Source organism: Anolis carolinensis, chromosome 4 (genome assembly GCF_035594765.1).
Source record: "Anolis carolinensis isolate JA03-04 chromosome 4, rAnoCar3.1.pri, whole genome shotgun sequence".
Taxonomy (NCBI): domain Eukaryota; kingdom Metazoa; phylum Chordata; class Lepidosauria; order Squamata; family Dactyloidae; genus Anolis; species Anolis carolinensis.
Genome location: NC_085844.1, coordinates 61630165 through 61640720, shown reverse-complemented (window position 1 = coordinate 61640720; position 10556 = coordinate 61630165). Strand labels below are relative to the sequence as shown.

At 37.7% G+C, this 10556-nt stretch overlaps 1 long non-coding RNA gene across 1 annotated transcript; it reads left to right on the top strand.

The window, feature by feature from the left end:
* Nucleotides 1-1154: 1154 nt before the first annotated feature.
* Nucleotides 1155-7820, top strand: LOC134298912 (uncharacterized). The gene is made up of 2 exons (XR_010006033.1): nucleotides 1155-2226; nucleotides 3084-7820. It is a non-coding gene; the product is annotated as an uncharacterized LOC134298912 (long non-coding RNA).
* Nucleotides 7821-10556: the final 2736 nt, after the last annotated feature.

Below are 10556 nucleotides of genomic sequence, written 5' to 3'. Positions count from 1 at the left end.
CCAACCTTAAGAAATGGAGCCACAAAGTGGAGTCCACAACATGCAAGTGTAAAGAAGAGCAAACCACGGACCACCTATTACAATGCAGCCTGAGCCTTGCCACATGCACAATGGAGGACCTTCTTATAGCGACACCAGAGGCACTCCAAGTGTCAGCTACTGGTCAAAGGACATTTAATATAATGCCAAGTTTTCAACTTTGTTTGTGTTTCTAAATACATTAAAACAGTACTCTTGGCTTGCTACTGACGCTATAAATAAAATACTTTAAATATTCCAGTATGGTATGCTGCTGACAATGACTGTTAATTAACAGAGGCCAACTGGAGGAGTATGTGGGAAAAAACACCATGCTCCCTTTAAACAACACAGAGACAAGACAAAATAATACCAGCATACAAGATGATTGTGTATAATTCAGTAGAAGTTTTTCGGTTTAATAAAAACAAAATGAGTTTGAGTTGCTCGCAATATTTAAATGTCCTTCTATGCTCTATATAAGCATCCACTTTAATCAAATTTTATTCTCCTCTAACAGAAGAGAGTAGCTAGGCTTTTTGAAATTAATACTTCAAAAAGGGGAAATGTAGTCAACTACCAAAGTAGGAATTGTGCTTCTGAGGCTTTCCCCCCACATAAAATAAATATTGGATTTCTAACTGCTTTTTATCAATTATCATAGTTTAATTTTCATGCCATCATAAATACTGTTTTTCTAGGCTACATAGCTTTTAGAATTCATATTTAGGATTGTGATTTCCAATTGACAGTTTTCAGGCATAAGTCTTGAGAACGGTGTAAGAAAACAAAAGCTGATCAACTCAGAACAAAGCTTTTGTATCTTTATATTGTTTTATGAAAGAGGGATTTCAGCAGGTAAATGTTTAGGCCATGATGCCAGTACCAATGGGAAAGCTTCACCTCCCCAAACAATGCTTTCAATGAAACCATACTAGGCAAAATAACCCTGTTATGTAAACTTATAAAAGGATTGTCATGTTGTTAGTGCATTTTGATGCAAAAAGAAGAAAATAAGGAGTCTTGTGGAACTTTTAAATTGATTTCTTTCTGCAAGAGCTTTTATGGATTACAATCCACTTCTTTGGGTGTGGTGGAGGAGTACAATATCCAAACCTCAGGCATGTTTAATTAGTTTTATACATGTGGCAGTGGGATGAGAATTAAATGGAATTACCAGTAAATTGAAAGTGAAATGTTTAATCAATTATACACCTGAGGGACTTGTGCCAGTTTGGAGACATTAATTTGGGGGAAAGGAGGTGACAACTGATTCTCCAAACCGCAATGCTTATGGTTACTATCTAAATTGGTTTGATTCTGAAAACTGTAATGCAAAACCTGTTAATGTTTAACCTGTGGTTTATGGTAGCCATATTCTCTGAAGGGATTCAGATGGCAAGTAGGTTATCTGTCTTGTGAACCTGTTTTAAAAACCAAACACTTGACACTATGTGGTAGCATGATCTTAACTATAGGTAGCCTCAAGAATACAGAAAAACAAACAAAACACCTACTCCAATTTCTGGCTTTTCTACAAGGAATGCTTTGTCCCTCTCCCCTCTTAATGTCCTAGCCAACATAGTACTCCTGTCATCTCTCTACTGTTTTGAATGAAACAATAAGGCAGCATCTGCTGGACGGACATGCACATATACAAGGCAAAAAGTATCACAATCATTTGTGCCACAATGAAACTAATTGGAATAGAACTTCCCGTTGTTATGGTGATTCTTCCTCCAAACAGTCCTTTCTGCACCAGAGACTCTGGCTCCGTCCATGGACAGGACACCCATCTGTCTATTCTGCTGTTGCCTCTTGTCAGTGAAATTAGCTTGACTGTAGGCTATTCATTCGTCACTTTGAGGTACAGGAGCTCAAAAAAACATATGTGAGATAGAAAAGCAGTATAAACAGATGGCACTTCAGAATACACACTGGACAGCTGCATCAAATATTCAAATAGGCATGAGTGTGCTGGTAACAAAAAAGTGTCTGAGGCAACAGCCACATGAAGTCTGTGTGCCCCAGTTCCATTGCACAGTATTAATGATTAATAAAGATACACAGTAATGTGTTGTATAGAGCCACGGGAGGCACTTATCCTGAAGACAGTGTAGTTCAACAGTGCAATTTGATGTCCTCCACAAGAAAGAAGAGCCACCAGAAAGTGATGTCCTTCTCCAGGATCAGAAATGGACCTACAAAGTGAGATTTCCATCCTTGCGCCTGCTCACTTTTTCAATGCTGACTCTCTGAGGCAAGGATCAAGAATATGGTGTAAATAGAATGGGAAGAACACGGGTTTCACAAGTTTCCCAGACCCAAACCACATTCTCAAAAAGAAAAAAAAACATTGATATACATTTTTCTGCTATTATATGCTAGCCTAATAACCCCCCTGCCTTACTCGTAATGAAGCAGGAAATTGTAATGGGGTGAAAACCTGAACTTGGAATCACAAGTTGGTATCAATATCCTAATATTAAACAGCAAACGAAGGTTAATTTGTTCATGTCGAAACATTTAATAAGTTTCACGAAATGAATGAATGCATTAATTTGTCGAACAGCTGAATGAAATAATTACAAAAAAAAATGATCAATAGTGAAATAGACTTCTTGATTCTCCTTCGGAGTGAACATAATAAAATAAGAAATAAGAAATAATTTAATTAATTAATTAATTAATTAATAAACACAGTGGGAATATTACTTAATATCATAATATGATCAGTGGTAAATAAAATAAAATTTAAAAATCATTGATAAGAAAAATCAGGGTCAGAAATTTATTTTAAATGAATAATTTCCACACTTGGGGCTTGAGGCTGGAGAAAGAAAGATAAATGCTAATCCTCTTTCCTTTCTATCCTGTTGGCAGAAACCTAGCAGAAATGCTAGAACACCCTGAAAGAACTGTGGCATGGTATGGCTCATAAAATAAATGATAACATACATATGTAACTATAGATTTTCTCAGCATCGACACTGCATCAACACTGCTAAAAGCCAATTGACATTCTGAGAAATGCAGTCTTAATGGAATATGAATTTTATTTCCAGGATCTTTCTAAACAAGGAGAGGAAAGAGAAAGAGACGGAGAGACAGACTGAGAAAGACTTGGAAGTGAACCAATACATGCCTCATCTGATTCACAAGCTGAAAAAGACAAGAAAAACAGAGCAGCAAAGATACAAGTCAAACATCAGTACATGTAGAAAGAAAGTTAAATAAACTCAGACACTGAATACTGAAGAATCTTCCTAGAAATTGGTCTAAACCAAAGATATTTTTCCCCCTTTCCTTCTGTTTTTAGAAAAAGTGTTATAGAACAGATGCAGGGTGGATTTTATTTTCCATGTTTAGCAACTGCATTATTTGCAATTACTTATGTAATGTCACATTATCCTGACACTGATTAATGTTTCAGCTGAATGCTAAGGTCACTGTTGATCCTAAAAAGAACATTTACTTGATGAAAAGTCCAGAACTGAAAGTTTTATAAAGCCACAACTGAAAGCAAAGGAGATTTTCTAGGATTTCATAGGGGAGGGACACTAATTAGAAATGACTGAAATATTAAGGACAAGTCGCATAGATTAGTGGTATATCTAAGACCGCTTTAACAATGAAAGTCCAAGTTGGCCAACTACTTGAAGATTTTGTTGGACATGTCTCCGGCCTGCCCGTTCTTAGGTAAACCTTGGGGTTGCTAACGTGGGTATAAAAATATACCATAAATATAAATATGAAATTAAAATACTAATATACAGTATAATCATATAATAAGAGTGCACTCTTTGTTAGGGTTTAGTCCCAGAACTCTCAGTGAACATCAAAATCCATGAATATTCAAGTACTATTAGATACAATGGTATCAGGTTTTGATGTTTGCATATTTAATTTTCAAGCTGTGATTGGTTGAATCAATGGATCCATGAATATTGAATGCTGGCTTTATGTCATAATATACATATATATCATTCTAAGCTTGGTACATTTCTTAAATGTATCTACCAATATGAAATCTAACTGCACTGGTAACATAATTGTACACTGGAAACAATTGCAAGTCTAACGTACAATATCATAACTGACTAATCTGATGCCAGGCCAGTTTTCAAGGTACTTTTCTTGCCCTTAGGTATTTTCCCCTTATCTGAAAACTGGAGAAAAGGGATTAGACACTGAATGGCAGGTTGCACACCTTTGGTTGCCTTTTCCTTTTCCTTTCTCCCCGTAGGGCAGATAACATCTGATAGCTATTCTATAGCAACAAAGGGATTCAGTAAATGAGCATCTCATCTCAAAAGATCTACATCAGACAGAGAAACAGCACAGTTACTTTATCTTACCACAACTCCCCTTTAGTAAAGATACGCCTCCCTTTCTTTGATATAGTGACAGGATATCAGCTGTATTGTACAAAGGTGTAATACATGACTAGTCACCATGCATAAATGATCTAAAACAAAAACAATCCTCAAAGCCCTTTCAACACTAAGGTTTTGTTTAGATACAAAAATGGAGTGAATTGCCAGAGTGGAGTTAAATTCTATTTCTCAGTGCAAGCTCAGTTCATTTCTCTGTGGCATATATGTTTATGCCTCAGAAGGAAACAACCTCAGCCTGGCGAGTTTCATGTGCAACGTATGCTTTTCCATTTCTTTGTAGGGGACTTTGATAAAATGCAGCAAACCAGGGGGATTTGCATAAATCACAGTTTCTTAAGTAGGTTTAACTGGATAAGACATGGCAAATGAGATCTGGTGGCACTCAGACAATGAGAAGGAGTGTAATGAAACAGCAGTAATGTAATTATGGCAAAGTACTTTTATCTTTACTGAAGAAAATGTGGCTTGGTGGGTTGAGGGTCATTCTCCTGCAACTAAGGAGCTGGCATTGCCTTATTTATTTATTTATTTATTTCCGATATTTCTACCCCACCCTTCTCCCCGAGGGGACTCCATATTTCCCTATAGCCTTAAAGAAAAACAACATGCTTTAGCATAACAGGGAAGTTTGATGTGTCTGGAGTATTTGATAAGAGAAATGCATGGCATCTGTGGGTGGATCTCTGCCAAAGTGTGCTAGTCTTGACTTATTCCTTCCATAACAGTGGCCCAACCTTTTTTTGACCAGGTCCCTCTTGACCAGGGACCACTTAGACCAAGGACTACTTTGCACACGTACCACTTTCCAACATTAGTACCAAAAGGATTACAAATCATGTTTTTGGTCAACTTTAGATTCGGTTTTGTTATTTGGGGTGTTGATTCAGAAAATTGCATTGGATAGACCACACCAGCTCTAGCTGGTCAGCTCTGTAGAAAGGAGAAGAAATAAAATAAAATAAATAAAATAAATAAAGAGGAAGGAGGTTCGTTCTCACAGCCCACTGCTGGGCTGCGGCCCACAGGTTGGGAACCAGTGTTCTATAAAAAAGGGCAGTGATATCAATGTTTGATACAGTTCACCCAGCACATCAAAATATGCTTGTAAAAGTTAGTTGTTTGTGTCATGAAACAGAGTCAATACAAGCAAATTACATATATAAAAACCAAGCAGGACAAACACATTTCTGAATATGAATTTTGTTTTTTCACTTGTGGGGCATTTGATATTATCAAATACACCACAAAGTAGCATTTGATGTTATCACTAAGACAAGAGGAAGGCTTTTTTGAAATCACAAGCCACTGAACTGAGCAATCCAAGCCCAAGGGTTTATAATGAATATTATTTATTAATGTCATTTGAGAAATCGTACTGCAAGATATACATTCCTTTGCCCATTTAAATAGGGAAGCTAGTATTTAAGTAGCACAGGACCTCAGACTGTCTGGCTCTATCTTTGTCAGAAGTAAATACATATAAAAGGCAGCACTTAGGATGGTAGTTTTAAAACAGAAGAAGCAAATTCAGATTATATAGCCACCAAAGCCATAGTAACCTTGAACAGAACATAGAATAAATATAGGCAGAAATTTGTCATGCCAATAAATAATAAATGAAATTAATGGGGAAAGGCTGCTGGCTAAATCCAGCAAGGACAAAGTAAAGACCGTCTTTTAAAAAAATCAGAAACACTTCTTTTCTATTTAGAACTTAGAATCTCTGATTATACAAAGCAAGATGGTCTTAATTCAGGAAAGACCTTCATTCTGTTTCATTTTGTGCACACATTGGAAGAGAACAAATGAAGTGAAGAACACAAGTTTGAGAAATAAAAAGTGTCATGGATTAATTGTCAAAAGCTTTCATGGCTGGAATCACTGGGTTACCGTCAGTTTTCCAGGCTGTCTGAGGATGCCTGCCATAGATGCAGGTGAAACGTCAGGAAAGAATGCTTCTGGAACATGGCCACACAGCCCGGAAAACTCACAGCAACCCTATCATGGATTACTCTGGATGCTTTGCACAGTAGTCCTTCTCTTTAACTGGCAACAAACAAGAAAAGAATGTTCTTAACTTCCACTTGACTGAAACCACATGTTTTGTGGCAGATGTTTTGTGATTTCAAATCATTTCTGACTTATAGTGTAAGGTGTACGTATTATGGAGTTTTCTTTGCAAGATTTCTTTAAAGGGTTTTTGCTCACCTTCCTCTGAGACTGGTGTGACTTGGCCAAGGTCACCCAGTAGGCCTGCAACCCCTGGACTCACAGTGTCCTAGTTTAACACTCAAACAACTGTATCATGCTCACTCTCCACATGACTTACCTTGAGATTTTCCATCTGATCCCCCTCCATAGAGAAGGGTAATTGTTTTAAGGTGTTCTCTTCTTTCAGCGGATGTGCTTAGAGCATTCATGTTGCTATCTGAATAGAGGGAGGAGAATCGATATAAAGCTTTCTATTGTAAGCGAAGTGTGCATATCAGAACACAGACCTAATGGATGGGCTAACCTTGCCAGTGAAATACACTCTGCATTATTTATTACCAATGGATAATTTGCTATAACATTTCCTGATGTGCCAGAGGGATGCATTTATAGCAATGCCTTTGGAGTACAGTTTGAAATGCCTTATTAATACATTCATCATAACCACTGGCTAAACTGCTTCTTGTAGGTTTGCGGAAGGAAAGAAGTGAAGTATTAATTCAATTCTGTCAATAGTTTGTCCCTGAGAACAACAGTGCTTTTTCTCCTGATGCTAGTAAATCTTGAGTTGCATTGGGGATGGGAGGGTACTGTGTTATCTTTTAAGTGCATTGTCTCAGAAGCTGGAACTCGGTTTCTCAGAAGATGGAGGTGGGGCTTCCTGGAGCATTTGATTGGGATAACAGCCTTTCCTGAAGATTTTATATCCATTTTGACTGATCAAAAAAGAGAAAGGCGCCTTCTTGTATCCTCTCTAGAGCTTGGAAAACTTATTCTATTGGACTATAGTTCCCAGAAACCCCCAGTCAGTGTGGTCAATGGCCATGCTGGCAGGGAGTTTCCTAGTGGAAACAAAATAACTTTACAAAGTTGTGTGGTTGTGTAGTCCTTACTTTGATTGGTTGACGCAGTTGGGTAACAGGTAATAAATTCTCTAGTTATGAATTGTATTTGTTCCCCCAAAATGTCCACATTCATATTATTCTAGTCAGTAGTGAGGGACAATGGAAGTTGCGATCCAATAACCACCTTTTCCTTATAATATATCAGAATCTTTTACCTTCCACTCCCATTCCATTGTTTCTACATTATTTTTCCATTGATTTTTTTCATATGATCATTGCATTCTAACCTCCATGTATATAAACACAGACAATCTATTTTTTTTTAATAAAAACATTGTTTCTCCTATAATCTTATTTTCCTCTCTTACTAGATGCTGCTTATCATGTTTTAATTCTTGTAAGCAATACAAAAAAGGACATCCAATGAACTGATTCCTTCCCGATATTATGCAGGGACCATTTATTGTGAATATTACTGTGAGGACTTGCCATCTCCAAATTAAAGAATAACTGCAAATAATTTTTACAAAGCAGTTTTAGAGGCTGTCTCTAGATCATTGATACATGTTTATTTCCCAACCAGCTTAATGCTATGTTGTCATACCACATTTTAAGGCAAAGTGAATTACCACTGCACTTTCCTTTTATGTATAGCCCAGTCAATACACCCTGAAGACATCAGATCTTGTTTGGTCTTGGAAGCTAAGCAAGGTCAGTCCTTGGGTTAGTACTTGGAGACTGCCAACCAACTCTGGGAGCTGTCAGCTATATTTCAGAGGAAGGATCTGGCAAACCTGACTCTAATAATTCCTCGCCTAACAAAACACAATAAGCCAACAGACGACTTGGAGACAGATACAATACACAGAATATCTCCTTCCATTTTGTGTAGGCTTGCATTAGGAACCTCTTCAGGGAGCTGTATATAGTCTTGTCAATGAATCAGTATGATACTATTAAATTTTATATTTAGGAAATAAATTTTAACCCACAACATGCATCAAAAATTCAAAAAGGCAGCTAATACCACATAACTGATATAGAAGCAGGATATGTTTTGATTAATGACTCAAACTTAACACAAGAGCCAGCCAGAGAATGCATTTGTGAACACCAACCAATGTTTTATTATTCATGGCACAGACTTGAAGTCACATTAATTCTGCTAAGGTTGTTGCCATACAGAGATCTCAAAGAATTGCACTGACAGACATAAACCTCTAAAACAGTGGTTCCCAGTCTTGGGCCTCCAGGTGTTTTGGATTTCAGCTCCCACAGTTCCTAACAGCTAACCTGTTTCCCTGAAAATAAGACATCCCCAGAAAATAAGACCTAGTAGAGGTTTTGCTGAATTGCTAAATATAAGGCCTCCCCTGAAAGTAAGACCTAGCAAAGTTTTTGTTTGGAAGCATACACGCCAAACAGAACACCAGAGTATGCGGTATTGGTAAATGTACATACCATAGAGTGTTGTACATGGAAATAATGGTAATAACAAGAAATTCTTGATAGGATTCACAGTTTGTCTGGTTATGCTGGTTGGTTTGTGATGACAACTACAGTACAGTATATAATGTTCATTTTTTGTTCAACAATAAATGTGAATTCTTCTTCATGGAACAATAAGACATCCCCTGAAAATAAGACCTAGTGCATCTTTGGGAGCAAAAATTAATATAAGACACTGTCTTATTTTTGGGGAAACACGGTAGTAAGCTGGCTGGGATTTCTGGGAGTTGAAGTCCAAAACATCTGGAGACCCAAAGGTTGGGAACCAAAGCTCTAAACAATAAATTCAGGGAATTTTCTAGTCCTACAGCTTGTTTTGGAAACATAAAGGGTGCTGCTGTGGAGATAGGAAATCACTTCTCTTCCAGTTTTGGTGGCGCTCTCTCCTCCATTCTGCCAGCAGAAATCCATTTCTGGACCTGCCTGGACTTAGTGTATGGATAACAGCACTGGGAAGAAATTCCATTGTTCTTTTTCTCACACATTTGTTGCAATCTGAAACATTTTAGTAATGGCTAGTGCTATCCAAAATCTCTTTCTTAAATCAGTTTCATAGAGCTTCCATATCTTCTACTGGCCTGTGGCATTTCTTTCTCTTACAAGTCAATAAAAGGAAGAGTTTCACCTCAATCAATTCCACTTTCACTATGAAGAGCATATCCTAAAATAGTTGGCTTTGCTACCATATAGTAATAACACACCACAAATGGTAAGAGATGGTGATACTATATACAGCTGCTGCTTCAAAGTAATTGAAAAATAATCACTTTCCTCCTTGGCTATGATGTCTTTAACCTTGACTATGATATGTTAGCAGGAAGAGGAGACTGTTTGGAGTCTGGCCAGTGCAACAGATGCACAATTCCATTAACTGATACCTTGCTCCACCAAACTCTGGACAGCCTCTCAATAGCAGATAGGTTTCCAAAAGGAAAATCTGGCCAGGAATGTCATTGTTGTCACAGCATATTATATTAATCTACACACCTAGCCAATGTTGTCAGAACTGGAGGAAAATTCCAAGAGTGCCTTGGACCGCCAGAAGATCAAACTAGTCCATACTCCAGGAAATAATGCCCGACCGACACTGGAGGGAAGGATATTAGAGGCAAAGATGAAGTATTTTGGCCACATCATGAGAAGACAGGAAAGCTTGGAAAAGATCAAGATGCTGGGGAAAATGGAAGGAAAAATGAAGAGAGGCCGACCAAGGGCAAGATGGCTAGATTGTATCCTTGAAGTGACTGGCTTGACCTTGAAGGATCTGGGGGTGGCGACGGTGACAGGGAGCTCAGGCATGGGCTGGTCCATGTGGTCACGAAGAGTCGGAAGCGACTGAACGAATAAACAACAACAAGCCAATGTTCCTACCCCACGTACTCCACCTTTTCTCTCTTTTTCCTTGTCATTTTTGTTTTTTCTTTCCTTGTATTATAGTTTAATAACCCAACAAAAATATTTCTGAAGGTTTAAACCAAAATGCCTGCTGTGAAAGTAACATATGAAAACCACAACACCGAACAAATTTCAGTACAGGGGTGAAATAATATAATGATCCTCAAATATTAAGAGCGGT